Below are 21,297 nucleotides of genomic sequence, written 5' to 3'. Positions count from 1 at the left end.
GGAGTTCACCAAATCTGAACTTTGTTTAACTCTGATTTGGGTGGATTTACTTATGGTGGTGAATGAGTACAGCAATCTATGGAGCAGGCAAATCATGCACTTCATGGCTTTGCTCCAAAAATCAAGTCTCCAGGTGTACATTTAATCATCGGGTCAAATATAGGTTATGCTGTCTAAAACTTGATTTGACTGCCCATGTTACTTTCACATATATACAGTAGCTGTGAAAATGTAGTAATGATGTCATTCCACTCATGGTACTTAAATTGGTACTCATTTAATCAGTAGTCACGTTCCTGTCTCAGTTTTCACACCTACACATCCTACAATACATGTAGGTAGACATTGTACATTCTCATGTTACAGACACATGGTTGTATTCGTCTTCAGTGACTACAGTAATTCAGACAGCACACATACAACACACTTGCATCATCTATGTGATGAACGATGAATACCCTGATATTGCTCTAGCCCTTCCTCACCCTGTGATACTGTTCGCTCCCAATCAACTTCCCTTGTCAATATTTACTATCGTCCGCCTCCGCCGTTTCATCAGCTGCCTTTGCTGTGCTCTCGTTTCTCACCGTCAACTTAATTAGTCACATCTCTTGGTTTAATTACATCAAGTGGAAGGAAGTTGCAATCTCAAGTAGATCAAATTAAGCCCTATGCAAATCCTGGAGTGTGTCGTTCCCTGTCTCTGTGGCAACAATGTCTCTATCTCCCTTATTTCTGTTGGGAGGAGTGACATGAGGCTTGTCATCAGTCGCTAAATGAAATCTTACACTGGAAATCACCTCTATTAGTCTGGTTAAGTGGGTGACTGTCTGTTTAAGTTCCCAGTTAGAAGTGACTAATTTCCCGTGTGTGAGAGAGAGAGATGATTTATGAGGCAAAAAGTCATACTTAACACACAACCCACACTATATATGATGATCAACCTCATCATGATGCATCACTGAAATGTGCTAATATTGCAAAAGAAGCATACAGACTGAATTTGTGTTGGCATTTGTTTGAGTAGGATGATGTTTATAGTTACCCTAAGGTCATCTAGAAGTCAAAACTGGTCTATCAAAATAAAGTGATATCGGTCTGTACAAAAGCCATCGACCATAAGAACTGGGCCCCCTTTAATGCTGTGCCTTTAACTAGTTTTTCTGATGGCGCTGAAACTCCAACAAAATCCTGAATCTATTATGGAACTTTTTTACCCCAAAAGTGTGAAATTGTGACAGGAGCAAGCTAGTGTAACGTGACCTTTGCTTCATGTACACCATCCCAGAAAGCAGCCTTTAATTAATACGCCTTGGCAAATGAAAACTGTGACCTTGTGGTGTGTGGATTTCTCTCAACAGCCCCATCCACTCCATCATTAAAATTCCAGCCAGGGTCTTCTTTCCACCTCATGAGCCTCTGCCCTTCCCCTCTCTCTCTTTCTCTGTCTCTAGCTCTCTCCCTTCCCATTCTTCCGTCCTCTCTCCACACACATGAGAAATGCATAAACCATGTGATACCGGCAGAGAGCACACACTGCCTTTCCTGACAGTTATGAGAGGATAAAAGTGAATTTGGGAAGGGCAGTTAATATGAGTATCCTTTCTTAGCCATCATCCATGACAGGCTGTACTGCATCTTAAAAAGTTTCATGACAAATGCAGGGTGTGCTGAAGATAATACTTTAAATTGTTCTTTTATGTGATTTAAAATTTTAAAAATTACTGATTACCTTTTATGTAAGGCTCTGTGACTTATCACACCTGCACAATATGAAGTTTGGACTTAACTTCTTACTTGCTCTGCCCTCATTGTACGAGTAAAAGAAAAGTAACAGAAAAGGATGGAAAGATACTGCGTACAAGTAAAAACCCATCTAGATATAAACAAATCCAAACATCAGCAGTCACCAAGGTAGCTTCTGTGCAGTGATTATTCCATGTTGGGGATTTTATAAATTGACATGTATGGGGCTTTAGTCTGCTACACATGCTCTGCGTTAACAGGGAGATTTTCATTTATTCCTTAATCATTTGAAGAGTCTGTTGTTTTGTGTTTTGGTGGACATGTGGTCCTCTATAATCCCATCACATAAAACAACTGGCCATTGTTCACTAATAACCTGGATGATCCCCAAACATTAAATAATGCATTATGAGCCCAGCTGTCCTGAACCAGAGATGTAGTGGAGGGTAAAAATGGCTTGTCTTTATCATTTTACATTCATAAAAACAGTACACACAAAGTGTAATATAGACTACATATAAACTACAAATTTTGACTTAACAAGATCGAGAAATGACACACTCAATGTCCAGTTTTAATATTTGGTTCCTCTATTTATGTAAATTTGGCTACATGAATGTATGGTTGAAACAACAGTCACGGCGGTTATACTGAGTACTGCATGCCATTTTTGTGGATAAGAAAACTAATCAGTAGACTTATTTATTGTACTGGATAAGTTTCACACATTTCTTGAAAAAGTTACCTTTTCAAGTTACACAAAATGTGCGCATAGAAGCAAAGAAAGCAGCCACTGTGAAACAAAATTAATGATGAACTATGTTTCATATTCATTAATTTATAATAATTGACAATTTTATCTGTGACCATTTCTTTAAACCACAACTGTACTGTTACTGCATATCTTTTGAAGATGATGCATTTTCCATATCAGTTTATAGTTAACATGATGTTAATCACTAGTCCAAAATGAATTAAAACGGTATGATATCCACCTTCCTTTTTTTACCTCCTAAACAATGAAATCAATGCATTAAGGAGTACTCTGATCACTACAAGCCTGTGTATTACATCTGATTTGGGCTTTCTGTGGGAGTATAGTTTAGACTGAAGTAAAATCCTTTTCTTCTTGCGTAGTAATGCAGCATTGGTTGACACTAAATGGCTCCATTAACGATCAAATAGAGGTAATTTGTGTCACAATCTGACAGCAGTGACGGGCTGCATCTGGCTGCACCCACTCTGTGTACTCAGATGAGCCAGGAGAGGCTGAGGGAGGGTAGACAAGGAAAGGAGGAAGGGAGGTAGAGAGAGGAAGAGGAGAAAGAGTGTGCAGCTTTCTCAGACAGCTGGTGATGTGCAGCTGTCTAGGAGGCTGGATTACTCCCTAAAGTCTGCCCTCGGAGGGAGAGGCAAGAGGGAGAAGAAAAGAGCGAGAGAAAGAGGAAATAAATAGAAATGAAGACTGAAATGGGGACAGAGAAGGAGAGGGATGAAGACTGTGAAGCAAAAGGGATTTAGACAGGCCGAGGAGAGCAGTACAGAACAAAGGAGAAACAGATTTAAGTTATTGAGATGGAGGAAGAGGGTGAGAAAGACATGAGAGAGGGAGAATGATGATCATCAGAGATAAACAACAGACAGAGGAGAGATCAAAACTCATCAAATCAACCCTGCAGATCATAATGAATACTTATAACCTTCTGCAATAAAGTGTTTTGAACTTGTATTTCAGTGAATTTATGCTTAGTTATATCAGATAAATAGTTAGTTATATCAGTGTTGTTACACTTTTTACTAAGATATTACCTCTGTTACAGTGGAATTAACCCAGTATTGCCCTGTTGTTACCAAGATATTATCCCCTTATTACGTTGTTGTAAAGCATTACCTCTTTATGTTTCTCTTAGTTTTGAAGGCGTCATGACTTTAACAAAATATAATACACAGACACACTGAACCATCCTTCTGGGATAAACTGACTAAAAACAAGGTCCAATAGTAGCTTTCGGTTGTATCACACAATCTTCCTCAGCAGACAGAGTTGCTCAGTTATGATTCCACACCACTTTAAGGGCCTCTTGCCCCATGGTTGAGACTGAAAATTCATCTTTGAGCCTGGAAACAGCAGTTGACAAAGGAAGATTTTGATCATATCATATAATCTTCTTCAGCAAACAGATATACCACAGATTTATACTAATAAACAATGCTAGTAGGTAAATACATCTCATCAACTTTGTACACCGAAGACCAGTATGCTAATTATAAATATGTGTATGTATGGTCTACGTGTATGCTCTGCGCTGTGCTTGGTGCTTTTTATGCAAGTTTGTGTATCCTTTAAATCTTGCATGTCAGTGAAAATGTCTTCCCCAGAAACACCAATTGAAACAGTGGCCTACATGAGGTCTGATTCTGAATAATACTCTCCACCATGTCACCAGGAACATTTCTTGTGCCTTTGTTGTCAGTTAAGATTTTGATTCTGATCAAAGTGAACACGATATCCTCTCTAGCTCAGAACATAAGGAGTGTGCGAGGTCAGTATCGGCTGGAGATCAGTAGCAGATGCTGCCAAAGAACAGGAACTGTAGCAAGCTGGCTGGCAGTCTGGTATAATAATCAGACTGTCTTCTGCCCATGTGTTCCCCTCAGACTGAACTAATATAGTTTTTGCTGGGTAATGATACCGAGACGCAAGCTCACATTCCCCCGTAATTGATCCTGCCGGCTACTGCCACACACTAACGAGCTAAACGAGGAGGAAAGCCCTCCTAGCAACTGCAGGGTGAGGGAGGTAGAGAGACACAGGCGGAGAAAGGGAGACAAGAGGGATGGTTTAGACAAGCAAATAAATGCATGTGAGTCAAACTAAGGCAAATGAAGGAGAAAAGCTTCTAATACAAAGACAATGAGATTTTGATCCGTTGCTATGACGGCAGCATGCTGTAAGGAGATCAAAGCAGGTAGTGTAAAATGGTTGAAGAGTGCAGGAGCTGCTTGAGTATTCACTTTCTTTTTTCTCTCTATTCCATAGAAAATGAACAGAGAGAGAGAGAACAGTGCGGACAGAGCACCAGTGCACGCTACCTCTTTCATCTTTGACAACATCCACGGGGAGATTGGGCTATTGTGAATTTGGAGTGAAATATTTCAAAGGGCTGTTGGAGTAGAGCTGGGGCTGGGCTTCTTGGCTGGGTTCAGGCTGTGTTTCAGAGAGATGAAACACACCTGGTTCCCAGCCTTTCCTCTGATTAGAGGAGGTTTTGTAGCCCATGCCACGGGCCACTCACTGATTAATCTGATCTTTATTTAAATGACTGACTGATAGGAACAGATAATATTCTTCAGGCACATTTGTATCTAGCAAAGCTATCAAAGGCAGACCTTTTGTTTCTTAAATTGTCATTGTTAACCATATTTTTTTTAAAGGTTAAGCCTTTCATAGTTATTCACATTATTTGTTTTTAGAACAATTTGTTCTAATCCGATTTTTGATCATTTAATCTCAGTGCCAAAGGTTGCATCCTTTCGATTTAGCTTAATTAGTGTTGATAGATGTTGTGCACATACCGGTAATAATGTTGTTTTTTTTTCAGCAGGAAATTAAATGATCGATATGCTTTAGCCTGTATAAATATACATCATCATACACCAGACATGTTGTATTCAGATACTGCAGAGCATAAATCTAAACCTTTCTCTCTCCTTCTCTCTGTTTCATGCTTTCCTTGTCTCTCTCTTGGATACAGGTAAGTCTTATTGATATTCTAAAGTGAAAAATGTTGATTTGGTGTCCACAGAATGGGCTAATATCTGCACATTGTGAGAACCACACTGGTGGCTCTCCCTTGGCTTTTAATCAATATCTCTCAGATACACACTGCTAATACTGTAGCAAATGAGGGGAAAGAGACAAACGAGCTAAACTCAGCAAAGCGTAAACAATGCCCATTTTGAAAGAGAGGGTGCAGGAAAAGCCGCCGTCTGTGTGTGTGTGCATGTGTTTGTGTGTTTTTCTCAACGTGTGTATATGCAAGCAATTGCATGCATGCGCCAACTGTTGTCTGCTGAAACGGAGATGGAAGCTGCTGAATATTCATGGCGTCTGTGCTCGGTTGGGGCCGAGAGATAAGACGTTTATGTTCTGGCAGCCAGAGAGGGAAAGAGGGTTTGTGTGTGTGTGTGTGACTTGGGGAGGGGGTTGAGGCCAATGGGCGCGGCGGAGATGTGTCGACATCAGTGGTTTAATGGTTTGAATCTAACTTGGGCCAATTAAAAGGCATGCCGCGTGCACCGGGGTGGGCTCCCATTCATTTCGGGGGAAATTGAGGTTGAAATGAGCCATTGTCGGGCCACGTGGCCACTGTGCATACTGAGCGGCAGGCCTGCAGTGGCTCTCCAAAAAGGCGGATAGAGGACAGAGGAGAGTCTTTGACTGTGGACAAGGAGAGGCAGTGTTTGCTTTGAGAAAGAGAGGAAGGAGAAAGGAAGGGATGCACGCAGAGAGACAGGAGCGAGGGATGGAGTCAGATGCTGAGAGACAGAGGGGAAAGAGGAAGAAGTGGGGGGAGAATGACAAGAGGCCGGAGAAGAAGGCACAGAAAAAATGACACGTATATGAGGAGGAATGGACAAAGAAAGTTGAGAGAGGCATGGATGATGAAAGAGGAGGGCGATATAAGAGATGTAAGGAGACAGGGAGAAAGAAAGAAGAAATGTGCACTGACATCAAAAGAAAGGGAGACAAGAGACAGAGAGCAGAAAGAGAGAAGCATATGGATGCATAGATCCAGAGCTTTCACAGTGCTGTGGATGGGGGTTGCCTGGCTAGTTGGTACGTAGCTCTTGCGCTCCTGATGTCAGCCATGGATGTGCTGACTGAGCCCAAGGCACGCACACACACACACACAGTTACACACACACACACACACACACACACACGAAAGAGAGAGAGAGAGAAAATGCCTGCCAAGACGATGCTTGAAAATTGTACATCACAGCATATCAAGCAAATGTGTGCATGTGTGTTTGTTTGTGTGTGTCATAGACGAGGAGCTCCAAACTAACAGATGCCCTATCAGATCCCATACCCAGATAGCACAATTCCTGTCTGTGCCGTCACTCTCTATCTTCAGCAGCTTACGACATCTTTCCCAGATGAGTGCTCGTCTCTGACTGCTAACAAGCCCCTTGTCAAATAAAACAACATTTTTTCATCATCATGAGGCCTCAGCGTCCAAATCCAGGTTTGAGCTGCCAGAGGCGATTATGTCACAACCCTGTCCAATCGAGAAACAGATCCACACTACTCGGTGTATCACTTCCTGTTTTGCCCCCCCCGCCCCTCGCTATTGGATGATAGCGCGGATCCTTTGAGCTCAGAGCCATGGAGTCTGTGAAAGGAGTCTACATGCGACCTTTAGTTAATGTCAGACGTCACAGACTTTTATGTCACCCACGGATGTCAACGTGACATGACAGAAATCTTTAGTGACTTTTTTCCCCCCAGAGTGTGTGTTGTCTCTTTCACAGAGGAATGCAGGGTCTCATCAAGCATATTTCAGAGCAGTAGGGCAACATTAACAGTCCTTGTAACGGGTCTTAATGGAAGAAGTGAAGTCGTACTCAAGAGTGTTGTGTTCTTTTACGTGTGTGTGTGTGTGTGCGTGTGTGTGCGCGACCCTGAGGATTGACACTGACAGAGGAGGTATCTAGGGTGATTTCATATCCACTGCCAGACACACATCAGTTTGAACTTTCAGCATCTAAGAGGTTTTTGTTTATCTTCTTTTTGATGTGCGTCTCTTTGACGCAAACCTACCAGATACAAAGCACTTTACTCAAAGCACAAAGAAAGGCCCTCTATTACTGCAGTAGCACAGCTTTTGAGTGTGTTTGGAGAGGAAAATGGACACAGTGAAGTCTACAAAAGCATTAATATTTCAAACCTGAAAACTTTGAGAGAAGAGACTGAGGGCTGGAGGAGCAGACGTGACACAAAAGTGAGTTAAAAAAGGTGGATTTGATATCAAAACTGAACATCACTTTAGGAGTTCATTATTATAACAGTAGAAAGATGGATAACAAAGCTTACAGAGACACTTTTTCTTTTTGTATGGAACATTTCTCTTTCAAACGTACAAAGTTACTATGGATATACCTTTAATGAAAGCTACATGGCTAATATGGCTTTGACATTTCTGTAGAACTTATAAACCAAGCTGCATTTTCCTTGTCACAAACCGTGATGGTGTCATCTGTGGATTTTGTCTTATCAGACATCACAGACTTGACTTGTCTGAATCTCCTGCTATGAGAGAGGGCACGTCCACCTCCCCGTGAAGGAGTTGTAAATGGGCATGCTTGCAGTTCATGGGGACCTGATTTAACACATTGTACAGTTTGAATTAGCAAGCTCACAGGTTGTGTTGCTAAAGTGTCTTGCATGTTATCTTTTTCCTGGAGCTCTAACACTGCTGTCCATCTCCTTGATTCCCTTTCTTCACCTTTTCTGACTTGCTCTTCCTCTCGTTGTTGTCTTCCTCTCTCTGCAAACACTGACTTGTATTAGTCCTTGCATATAACACAACAGGCACACACACGTCTTCCCCTCCCTAACATTGCTGTGACCTGCTCGCTCAGGTAAATTAGGGCCTGAGGCGAGTGTGTAATCCAGATGAAGTTTCTGACCCGTTTACATGCTTCAGTGAGCCATTTCCCATAATGAACAACAGGGCTGCATTATGTAATGGGTTTTATTGTTGCTCCTGTTGCTTAATATCGAAGCACAGACATGATCATTTTTCTGGGGGCCAAATCTGTCAAAAGAGTGATATGCAGTTATGTGGGTTATTTCAAGTTGCTGTGTACAGATTTAGCCTAGATACTGGATACTCTGATTTTTTTTTTACTCTGATGAGGAAAAACTAAAACTATATACTTTTTGTGTCTTTTATTGTTATTTAACTGCATACCAGCCTGTGCAGCTTTTATTTAGAAAATCTTGGTTAAAATATTTAATCAACTGTATGGCTGAATGCAAAATAACATTAGCACAGTTTTGCATTGCCGCTAGTCTGTTGTGATTTTAACGGGACTGTATATATGCTGACCTTTTCCAAATACTTTTAAAAGGACACCCATCGATAACGCTATATTATCCAATCTCAGCTTAATTCATGACGAATGCTGTCAATATTTTTGATAGCATGTATTTTTTTCAGTCGATAGACAGATTTATATCCTGCTCTTTAGGGTACTTTATGGCACTTAGGCAAAGATGTAGTAGAGGGTAAACCAACCACAACTTTGTTTTGTTTACCTCTTCGTTTTACATACAGTTCTTCACGTGTGACTATGTTATTAGTTTATACTGGTGTTTGTTACTATTGTGATGACCAGTGACTGAGATACATAATTCATCCACCCATTAGTTGTTATCATGCCACAGCTCTTACTCACTGAAGACTCAAGCTATTTTGCATTCATATCTATTTTTGAAATGGATTTGAAAATAATGGAAGATTGTGTTATTGTATTGCAGGAGATTGAACCACAGCTTGAGACTGGTGATATTTGAGCTGAGTGTGTGGACGGATCGATAGTATTGTTGTAGGTTAGGACAGACTTGCTGGTTATGGCAGTGTTTGTGTGTGTGTCTGTAAAGACCAAGCTATCTACATGCTGAATCATTCCCACATTTGCTAACAGGTGGGCTTAACGCGCATGCTTTCATATCAATTATATGAATATCCACCAAATTTACAATGTGAGTAAGCTATGGTGAATGTTAAGCTAATGTACGAATTTATGTATCCATACATTTAAGGTTATAATAGGCCTTTTTCACAGCAGACATTTTGACTTGTCATAATAGGAAAGCACAGGTTTTACTAATAACAATGAAATGGTTACGTTCAATTCAAGTGTCCCAGTAAGCCATGCCAGTGTGACAGACACTTTTATTATTTGCTGAACAGCTGTGCAATTTTTGTCAGAAGCTGAGAATTCACAGAAGCAGTAGGGCTTACTCTGCACAGCAACATCCTGTATACATTGCTAATGTGGTATCCTTTCAGAAAAATGCTCAATGAGATGGATTAGAGGGTCAACATGTTGGCATTGGTTGTCTCTCCACCGACGGGTGAGGCCTGAATTCCTGTCTCATTAGTGGATTTTTTACCCTTGCTACCTGCACCCTTGCAGAATTGATGTAATGACTCTGAGCGCTTCAGTTGTGTCATAGTAAGAGGTCTGTGAGTGTCTACTAGTCCACATCTCAGTGTTAGAGCTGATGGCAGCCTGTCAGCAGTTCTCAGTCGTGACATTAATGTACAGTAGCTACTGGACAAAACACATATCTTTCCTTGTGGTTTTCTTGCTCATGTGTTTCTGTATGTGCATTGAGTGTTTAAAGTATGCGCTTGCATGTCAATGTGTAACACTGCAGCACATCCAGATGCAGTCTGTCTTTATTCCACTGTATGTGTATATCAGTATGTCATAGTATGTGTGCTTTAGCCTGTGCAGAGCAAATCGATTATTGAGGGGGCTTGACAGCTCTGCTCGCTGGATGCAGTAGAATACATACTGTAGCAGGGAGCGCCATCAGTTGCCCTGACAACACCAGCGCCTGTCAACACCTCCGTCTTAATAGTGACAAATTGTACTTATTACATCAGCGTTAATTCCCCCCGATCTCCCTCAGATGAAGATACTTAGCCCCGTGCTGATCAAATTGTGTCAGCATAATTACTGGGAACAGAACCTTATTAAAAACCAGGGCCTCAGACGCACTGTCCAGACTCATCCACAGGCCTATCACTCAACATGCATCTCTGCGTAGGAAGTAAGGGGGGGGGGGGGGTTATAGGGTGGAGGAAGGCAGGGAGATGGGAAAATGAGGGGGATGAGGAGGGAGGGAGGGAGAATGTTACTCTGAGGCTGCTCTATGCACAAAGACTGCCAAAGACATTTTTGACTGATGCACCAGTGCTGCATCCTCAAGAGAAATGTCTTAAAAAATCTTGAAATAGTCATAAGAGGTAAATGAAGAATGTTCAAAAAGCTTATTAAAACTTTTTTTTTTACCCAAAGACTAGAACAATGTGTAAAGGTGAAGACTGGATATGTCTTACATGAGCAAGAAATAATAATAATGATGAATTAAAGAACTGCAAATGTTGTTTGTTCTGACAATCTTTAAAGCTGCTATCAGTTACTTCTATATTAACATGACTACTACTAACAATGACCACTTGTATGTTAAAGTGGTCGCTGGTAGTGATTAACCTAAAGAATTCGCACCAAACTCTTCCCCTAAGCTCTGCAGAGCTTTTTAGCATCTTTTAGCTAATTGCTTCCGAGAGGAGTTGGTAGAGACCAAAAACAGAGCTAAAAAGAGTGAATATTGAACTTAATGTGGTGACCAGAAACACAACTCCAGATTAATGCTAATGTGGCTCCATAGCTCCTGAATCTGTAAAATATATGAGAAGGTTGTCTTTAGTTTGTGTCAGTATTTATATACTTGCTTGGATTCTTAATTGTAAGTTGGTTATTAATTAATTATAAATAATAATTTTCATAAATTTCATACTGATTTACTATCATATATAACAATAATACGTACCACTAGAAATCTGTTCACCTACAGGTGTTTGAATATTGCCAAAATGGGATCCTTCTTTCCCCCATTGTTTGATGGAACAATTTCATTTATCTGACAGGGAGAGGAGTTTTATTGGGAAGTCAGATGAGGAAACATGGCGTCCCTTGGGGGAGAAGTCAGTAAATGTGGACTATACAAAAACAAATGATTAAAATTTGAAATTTCATTAAAGCTTCAGCCTAGTTTTACAATAACTGCAATTACCATAAGCAATTTTCACAGCTCTATAGATATGGATTTAGCATTGCCAGTAGCTCAACAGTGAATTAAGTCTCCTTCTCTCTCTGTGTGTTGGGCCTAAATGCTGCTGGAATGGAATTCACAAATTAGTGTCGTCTGATGGAAATGTGCTAATTGCTGTTGTTAAGCTGCTGCAATAATTAGGTTATGATGGCAGACTGCTACACATGTTGCCAAGCAGGCCAAAGCCAACATCCCCTCTCCAGTATAGTTGAAATAGAAGGCTAGATTTAATTACTCATTTTACTATCCATCTGTGAGTATAATTTTCCAGACATAGAGTCAAACACAGAGTGCAACAATTTCTCCTGCTGTGGGTTAGAGAGATGTTTTTTTTAATTACAGTAGATTGTAATTTAGTAACACTAAGTAAATGATTTGATTATTTAGGTGGCCATTTGGCTGTGGAAATATGTGTGTAGCAACATGACAAAGCAGGAGGTAAGGAATAGGAAGGTTGGTGTAGCAAGAGCTGGTGTCTTCTTCCTCCATGAGACTTTTGTTATCAGCAGATAAACAGGTACATTTCTGTAGCTAGCAACATAATAGAGTCATGGTTGTGGACCTACTTGAACTCTTTGTGCGCCAACATATTATTCACATATTCTTTCCATGCAGGTGACAAGTCTACTAAGAGGCAAGGGCGTAGGTTTGCAACTTTCTGAGACTAGTGCTAGGGGAGGATCTAGTATCTGAAGCTGTAGGAGTTAGCCTGATGTTGGTTGTGCCTACCTGCTACTGTGCCTTAAAGGCTGCTGAGTGTCTCTTTCTCTAATTTATTTTCTTCTTGCTTTCTCACTAAATTGATTGGGTGGTCAGTTACATAACTGTGGTTTAAACGTCAATAATTTTCAATAAAATCGCCATCGCCAGTGTGCGTACAAGGTGTAACATGTATTCACAGTGTTGACTTGCTCATGAAAAAGAAAACATGTGGAATCAGGTGAAACATGCTGGTTATCTTACTCAAACACAGAATAACCGTTACCTAGTTTAGACGATTGGTATTGTCTCCTGATAATGTCTACCCTGCTGCCTTAAACTTGTGGTGGTGTTGTTGTTTGGATGCTGCAGTCCTGGCATTCTTCAATGCACAGACCTGCTTAGCAACATGCTGTTTAATGGCTCTGGGCTTCAGCAGAGATTACTGGATTGCTAACCTCATCAAAGACATCAGCAACCCCCAGACTCTTTAACCTTGGAGACCTGACTCTTCTTTTCAGCAGTTTTTTGTGATGTGTGTGTGTGTGTGCTAGTGCATGCCTGCAGCCAAGCTCAGCGAGCTACTATACATTAATGTAAAATTAATCCTCTCTCCACGCACTCTTGTACGAGGGTGCTCTCCCGTTGCGACATAACCCGTCTCTTCACAAAGGTTCAGTGCTGCTGGTTCTTCAGCTCCATCATTGTAGCATACTGTTGTTTCACATCCTGAAACAACAGGAAACCTCTATGTAGCCGTGCTTTGGACTGTTAAGCATAGTGTTGTTATTGGCAGCATGCTTTGCAGGGCTATCATCTATGAGTCATTCCTCATTTTAACACTGCTTTCACTGAGTTCAGTAATGTGTAAAAATTTTTTTTACAAAACTATGAAATAATTCCTGCAATACTAACCAATTTGTATTACATCAAAGTGTATATATTTACTTTAACAATTTTAATAAAGACTAACCATTTTACAATGTCCCTAAATATATTAATTCAACTTCTAATAGAAAGAGAAATAATGAAATGTTAGAGCAATGGTCAAATTAACATTTTAATGTTTTTTGTCATATTAGTCATAATAATAAATCTTTCTTTATTGTACATAATTACGTGCCTTTGTGTCCACTAAATCTGCTATCAGTCAGTATACAATAGAAATCTAAACAGTGTCAGGAGTGAGCAAATACTCTGAAGGGGGGGCATGATTTATTAAAATGACATCTTTCACTTGTTCAGTTGTTTATTAAATATGAATTGTTCATCTCACGGCAGTTGGACATTTCTTGCATGGATTACAACGCACAAATTATTTATGATAAATGAAAACCCATTTTCAATTTAAAACAATGGCGGTATAACGCTAACAGTCACTGCATTTCACTCTGTTTGCAATTTATTTTTTTTTGTTGAAAATACCTCTGAAAAAATAAATAAATAGGGGGGGGAAATTATATATCCATCTGGATGGCATTTGCGTGTATTTTAACAAATCCAGTTTGAGTGATGGAGCCAGACTCATGGCCTTAAATTGTGTTTTATTGTAGCTGGAACACCATGGAGTGGTGCAAAGCAATGGCAGTACACATCATTAAACTTTTGTTCACATTTGTTGTTGATGCTCCAGTGACTCTTAGCCATTTGGCAATTGACAATGAAAAATTCTTATTCCCCCTTACTGATCCAAAGAGCATTTAATGTCAGCAATTACATAACCCTGAAATCCAAAAGTCTCAGCATATTTTTACAGACAGCAGGTGTCCTTTATCATTTCTTTGTCTATTTTTACATTTGTAATTCCTTAGTAAGATTAAGTTAATTGATTTCATGGTTTTTTATCCCCCCAAAATGCATCATAGCACATTCAGCTATTTCAATATTTTAAAAGATTTTATAATATACAACTAAATGTGTAACAAAGGTGAAATATAGCTTTGGGGTCAACGCCTAGGTAAGGGTAGGTGTTTACTCGATGTGGGCGTTTGAGACTGCAGGATTTCGTTGCAGTGTTCTGACACAGCCCACCACTGTTTTAGCATTCAGGACACAGAGGGAGAGACAGAGAGGGGGGGAGAGAGAGAGGGAGAGAGAGAGAGAGAGAGAGAGAGAGAGACCAAGCCGTGGAGAGAGAAGAAGCAGGAGAGGAAGTTGAATGAGCCAAACAGGAACACAGAGTTTTTTTTGAGGCTGAATAAGAGAGTCTGTTAGCATTCCAGGTCTGATGCCAAAACTTTCACTGAACCAAGGATGCCTTCTTCACTAGGGCTTCAATGGCGGCTCTGTCATTTACTCGTATTGCTAAAATCTATTCACACCGCAGGTGCATTGAGAGAAAGAGATTTTTATAGGTGACTTTTACAGGTGCTGGAGGCTTCTTCATTGGACCTGGTTTTAATAGTATTAGCTTAAGCTTAATCATAGTCTCCTCCTTATTGTTTTTCTGCAACCTGTTTTTCCTTGAGCGGAGTTTGTGTCAACCTACAGAAATATACAGCACTGATTGGCCAGATGATGGTACTGTAAAAGGAACTTTATATTTTAACTACTAACTCATAAGCTATATGATGCAGAATTGATTTTTTTTCTTCAGATTTCCTGCCTCAAGACAAATCCACTGCACACTCTGTTTTTCATGATTGTTTCCCCACCACTTAGAATTTCATGCAAAATCCATTTTCATTGTTTTCTCCACCAAGTTATTAGAATCACCCTGAAACTTTAGACATGACAAACTGCCTACTTAACGGCAGTGTTGAAAATCCAAATTGTTTGGCCGTGACACACAAAGAAAGCTGTCGATGGTGGTGACATACATACAAGCTACAAATATCTGGGAGAAAGAGCGTCTCCAACAGCTCAGTGACGCAAAAGGACCTTAAGTGTTCTTTCTCCCTACAACATCACTCTGTCTCTGTCTTGTCTAATTGTACATCAGCTGAATTACCCAGTGTTTCCACATTATGGCCCATCCTTACAGGAATTATGGCCCATTCTTACATACACTTAACTGATGGTTAGCGGTAGGCTTTGGTAACTTTGGTAACTCTAAGTAAGACACAGATGTAAACATCAGTGGTCACAATACAGCACTGACTGTGTCTAACTGTCTTAAATGAACGGTTTGATATTTAGGGAAATATGCTTGTTTGCTTTCTGGTTGTGAAGATTGACACCACTCTCATGTTTGTCCGTCTAATACAAGGCTACAGCCAGCAGTTGGTTAGCTTAGCTTTGGACAAAGACTTCAAACAGGGGGAAAAAGTTAGTCTGGCTCTTTCCAAAGGTAACAAAATCAGCCTAGCAGCACCTCTAAAGCTCATGTTGTATCGTGTGCTCAATCTGTATGAAAAAACTTGATTGTAAATAAAATAAAAATGATTATTAAAGATGTTTTCACTGTTTTCCTGACAGATTATTTTATCATCTGGTAGTGAAAGGTTGAGACATTGCGTTTCTGTGTTGGTTTAATCTGATTTACATTGAGCACATTTTTAGTTGGGCACTATGAATAACAGAAAATGCTTTGGTACCTACACTACCCACAGAGTCCTGCTTCACTTCATTGACTGAAGTGTGCAGTACATTTACCCTAATCTACCAAATTAATATCATTAGTACCTGCAGCAACCTACCTAACTATTCGACTGGTGGTCTTCCCAGTGGGAAATCTCACCTGGCATCCCATCTTCATATGTGTAGTGACTCCTACACATGGGACTGGGTGCAAATGCATACAAAAAAAAATTGTTTGGCAGCAGCAAAACATCTATGTTAGTACTACATATGAAGAAAAACCTTAACAACAAAATATGGCATTGAAGGTTGACTTCACATTTTCAGTTTTGTTTCACCAAAATTATTCTTATTCTTTTGTGGGTTTAATTTTTGTTTCACGAACTGCTTCTTTCTCCTGGTGTTAAGTATCATGTTGTGGTTTATTGTACTGTGGCATCAGAGAGGGTTGTATCCACTGATTTAAAGAGTGTTGCTGTAGTTTGACCATTAGCATGTCTTTTATTGATTCCAGAGTCATCATGTTAATTAAATGGATCCAAGAGGGAGCCATAGTGTCTGTATTCAGTCAATGGTCTACTATGTACAGTAGTTCAGTATGATACCTACAGTATGCTGCCACGTTCAGGCTATATTTTCTTCAACATAAGAGTCAGTATGTATGGCTGTTTATTATGTAATCTACATAGCCAGATGGATAGATTAACAATAGGCATTTCTTGGTTTGGTCTGCACAATAGCCTCATTTGAATTTCTCTGCATGTAGCCATGCAGCCCCGAGGAGCTCTGCGGTGGAGAGTTCAGTCCTGCGATCTGACCTCAATCAGATCAGATTAAAGCTGTGATCAGACGTCTGGACCCCCACGCCCTGTTTCGCGATGCAACGTTACCCCGACAGACATTAGTCTGAGAACACATCGTTCACTCTTCTGACAACCACGGGAGTCAATGCAGCATTATATCAGCAAAGATAAAAACAGTAAATGGTAGTATTGTTCTGTGATGGCCCACCACTGTATCCTGGTTAAACACACACCAACAGCACATTTTAAGTAATAATTGAGCAGAAAAACAATTGGATAGCTGGTCCATTTTTTTCAATAGATGCCGTGTACAGTCAGCCTGTGATAGACAGCTTTCTTTGTTTAATTTTAATTCAATGTCTGAACTGACTCAGGAGAGTTGAAGTGGGCCAGAGAAGTTACCACACAGACCCAGAACATTCATAAGCCCATTTATCATCTCTGTCTCTGCTGACCCGACTAGAACTGGGTCCCTCCTCACTGTCTGACTCACAATGTACTGAGAGTCAGTCCTACCTTCCTCTTTAAAGAATAACAACTCTGACTCACCAGCTCACGCTTCATAGATAAGATTACTCTGTGTACTAAATATTTTCAACCTGTTACAATCAAACTGTACTCACATTTAGTGTCATATAGTTAGTGTAATATCAGTGTTACCTTCAATGGTTCTCTTAGGTCCTAACATTAACAGAAAGTAAGCATGAACAGAATACCGTAAGAAGAACAATTCATCTGAGAATGTTCATCGTGTTTGTGCACTGATCTTGTGAAATATCTTAACATTTACTCGATGGATGGGCACAACATTTTGTAACAAAATTTATGGTTTGCAGATGAAGAACCCTAATTATGCGTTTTTGCTACTTTTAAGTTCACATATGTGGTCTGGTCAACTTTGTCAGAGCACTTTGCTTTATGACTGAATACCAGCAAAACTAGCAACATCAGCCGCAGCTGCACTTTGTGTTTTAATGGTAATTAGCAAATGTTAGCATGCTTTTCAGATTCAGTATGCCAAAAAAAACGGCAAATCATCAGCACCACACAGACTTCTTTTTCAGTTTATTATTGGTAATATACCAAAAATATGAACCACTTGTAACCGGATTTGACAACAGATGTTGATTTTGCATGGCTGATTGGAACAAACACATAATTCACTCTAGTTACTGAGCTGCAGATTGTCTGCTAAGATCTGAGCAGCTCGGCACTCATTTAAATCACAGCGACTTCAGAGCGTCTGTTGGCAGTGAGGATGCTGTGACACTAGCTCATCTGTACGTCGAGGCTTATTTAGCCTGCTGAGAGTGAGAGCCCGCTGTTCATATTAGATTCTGTCTCGGGCAAAGTGGGGATGATTAGATAAAGTGTGTCTGGTGGAGTGGAGCACTTTTTCACTTTACAGTAGCAGTGCCTGTGAATGAATGGAGGGAAGGGCTCAACTCTCTGACAATAACACAGAAATCTCTGTCCAGGGGTTTTTTAATGCATCCGGGAACTGATGCCTCAATTACTGCCTTAATTAATCCATAGCAGTTCATATGCTACACTGTACAATGCTAGCAGTTACAGTTCTTACATTTTAGTGGCATTGTGTGTATTTTCTTACTTGACATATTGGCATTGTGGAGCAGAATTACTCCTAAATGCTGATGCGGTGAGCGAGTTAAAGACAAAGCAGTGGAATTAAAGGGAGGAGGTCGTGGAGAAGAAATACAATAAAACACGATTCCATACAATAGCTCTCGTTTTGAATCCCCTCCCTACTGTAGCGTCCCCTCTGCCTGCACTTCATTCTGTCATAACACAATAACTGAGCTCTGAAGTCTTAAAAGGCATTGCAGGAGCATAGAGGTGCTTGAAGAGAAAATTGCAGCAGCTCACAGCGGCTGGAGTGAAATACCATTTTGTTTCACTCAAGATGGATTCCACAGTGAGATTTCAGAGGACCAGTACAGAATCAAAATGGAGAAGCCTGAAGGGAGGAGACAAAAAAAGGGAAAGAGGCAGTGTGTGTGGAGTGGACAGCATTGGAGGAGTCTGAATGTCTTTGTTTTTGCTGTTGCTTGGTTATATATATATATATTTATATAATATTTTTTTCAGGGTTTTCACCTTTTTCATGAATAGTGTTATTTATTGGTATTTCTTTTTTTTGGTGCAGACCACTGCCGCATGCGAACAGTAAAAAAAAAAAAAAAGCTAGATAAAAAATATTGAAATGCATAGCCATACAAAACATTTTTTATGAAAAAGAAACCTCTCCCTCTCAGTGAAATTGTAGCTAAAAAGCAAAAGTGGTGATCTTAAAAAGTAATGCTTTTTTTTTTTTTCCGGCATCTGGCCTCCTCAACATCTACACACACACACACACACACACACACACACACACACACACACACACACACACACACACACACACACACACACACACACACACACACAGTACACACACAGTGCACACACAGTACACACACACACACAGTACACAGTACACAGTCACACCCTCCCTCCCTCTCTTTATAGATTCCACTTGCTGGTTGCCCATCTAACAGCCCTGTATGTAAACCAGTGAAACCCCTTCAGGACATCAAATCCGTGGAATCTGTCGGTTCTATCTAGGTCAACGCTTACAATAGCTGCGCAAATTTTTTTTTCTTCTCCCTCCTGTTTGCTTAACCCCACAAGGTTGATTTTCCTTTGCATCTATAAACATCAAAAATGGATATAAAATGTAAGCATATTAAGCATGCTTTGCTTCTTTCATACGTATTAGTCTCAAGTGGAATATTAAAACATGTAGTGGTTTGATGTTAACATTAGTGTAGAATCTCATGTTTGAGGGAAATTACATTCAGGTTATTTCTCATTAATATTTGTTAAGCTAATTGGTTTGGACTGTGCCATTATTCAAACAAGTTTGTCTCATAAGACTGATTCAACACAACGCTGCGGCCTCGCACTGCAACATGAAATGTAGGAGAAGCCCTGCAATTATAATGTGACATACAGTTGTTTTCTTTCTGATCTATCGGGGATGATGTTAGATGACCTAAGGGAGGTGGCTTGTCCATGAATTTTTCATAGCATCTTGAAATGTCTGCTTGAAAAGCCATTTTGACTAAAAGCACAACAATACATTCTGAACCAGCTTAACGCAAACAAACAGAAATATGTGGGATGCTTCAGAACCTTTGCTAATGTTTACTTGTGTTTGATAGGCCTCTTCTTTTTTTATCATCATCTGAAAAACACACCATATATGTTAACTCTCTGTTTTAGAGAAGAATCACAAGAAAAAGCACAGCTCTCCTTGTTCAACTTAAATGAATTACCCGCTGCTAATCTGCTTTAGCTGGCTCCCACACAGCCCCAGTTTGTTCTACTTTTGGATAAATCGCTGATATGACTGCCTTCAGACATTGGGTGCAATCAAAATCAAATATGCAGAGAGAATTTCTACTACCCCAAGCAGTCAAGATTTCTTAAACAATAATGGGGAAAAAAATGTCACCTTAATCAGAGTCGCCCAGGACTGTACCAGTGTTGGTGCCATTTCTCTAGGTTTCTCCTTTTCTTGATATTCTCCATGCAGGCGTCTGTACACAGACAAAGTAGTTAGATGTGCAGGGATATTGTTAGACCTTCAGAACAAGCCATTCGCTGCCATTCCTTCTTGTACATTATAAAATACAACTTCCACAGACATGAATTAGCCAAGCTTGATAATCCATCACAGTAAACACAAAGTCTTCATTTGTTTTTGTCTAACTTTCCCTGTTAATCATTATTTCATATTAATGTGCACATTGTGTTGCGTTCTGCTCACTGTCAATCAAATGACACACACAGGAAGAAATAAAAACCTCCTCCAGGAAATAATCCCTCGTGAAACATGTCACCTTACAAACTACATTGTCACATCCAAGACTTCTTGGTTTTTTTGCATCTTTTATTAGCTTAGTGAGAAGGAAATTTAAATATAGCAGCATTTTTGTTGTGTGAAATGATGACAAATAAGGAAATGTTTCTGCTCTTTATGTTGTTCCACTTTACATTTTGTAGTACACACAATATGCAGGGTTGGGAGGATTACTTTAAAAATTTAATCTGGTACAATTACTTGTTAAAAAATGTAATCAGTAACGTAATGCAAGTACCACAAAATAAAAGTAATGTAACCTGATTACTTTTAGTTAATTTTGGATTACTTCAAAGCCAAATAGGCAAATGAAGAAAAGAGAGTATCAATTATGTGTTTTCTGCTCAGTGTATTTTTAGAGAAACATACAACAATTAAATCTTCAATTCCCATGAAATTAAAATCCATGTTTAAAATGTTTTTTTATGATATGCTTTGCACTATGTAACCACTCTGGCAGTATCTGGCCCATCAATGACAAAAAATATGTTTTGTAGGTATTCTTGATGGAATTTATAAGTTTGTCATTTGGAAAAGCATTTTAAAATGTTGATGACTCATTCTGCACAATTTAGCATCCAATTTTGGAGCACCGGGGGAGTGTTAATGTTTAACATAGACTGTAAAGGTGTTTACACAACAACTGGAACTTTTCAGGACAGAGGCAGGGGGGGGACCCAGCAGGG

General features: G+C 39.8%; 1 protein-coding gene across 6 annotated transcripts in view; it reads left to right on the top strand.

Annotated features, from left to right (window-relative positions):
* dscamb (Down syndrome cell adhesion molecule b) overlaps window positions 1–21,297 on the top strand; it is a 102,492-nt gene that overhangs the window by 34,431 nt on the left and 46,764 nt on the right. The gene's annotated exons all lie outside the window — the stretch shown is intronic.

This window comes from Micropterus dolomieu, linkage group LG17 (assembly GCF_021292245.1).
Source record: "Micropterus dolomieu isolate WLL.071019.BEF.003 ecotype Adirondacks linkage group LG17, ASM2129224v1, whole genome shotgun sequence".
Lineage (NCBI taxonomy): Eukaryota > Metazoa > Chordata > Actinopteri > Centrarchiformes > Centrarchidae > Micropterus > Micropterus dolomieu.
The sequence above is the reverse complement of the archived record's forward strand: the minus strand, read 5'-3'. Positions and strand labels throughout refer to the sequence as shown.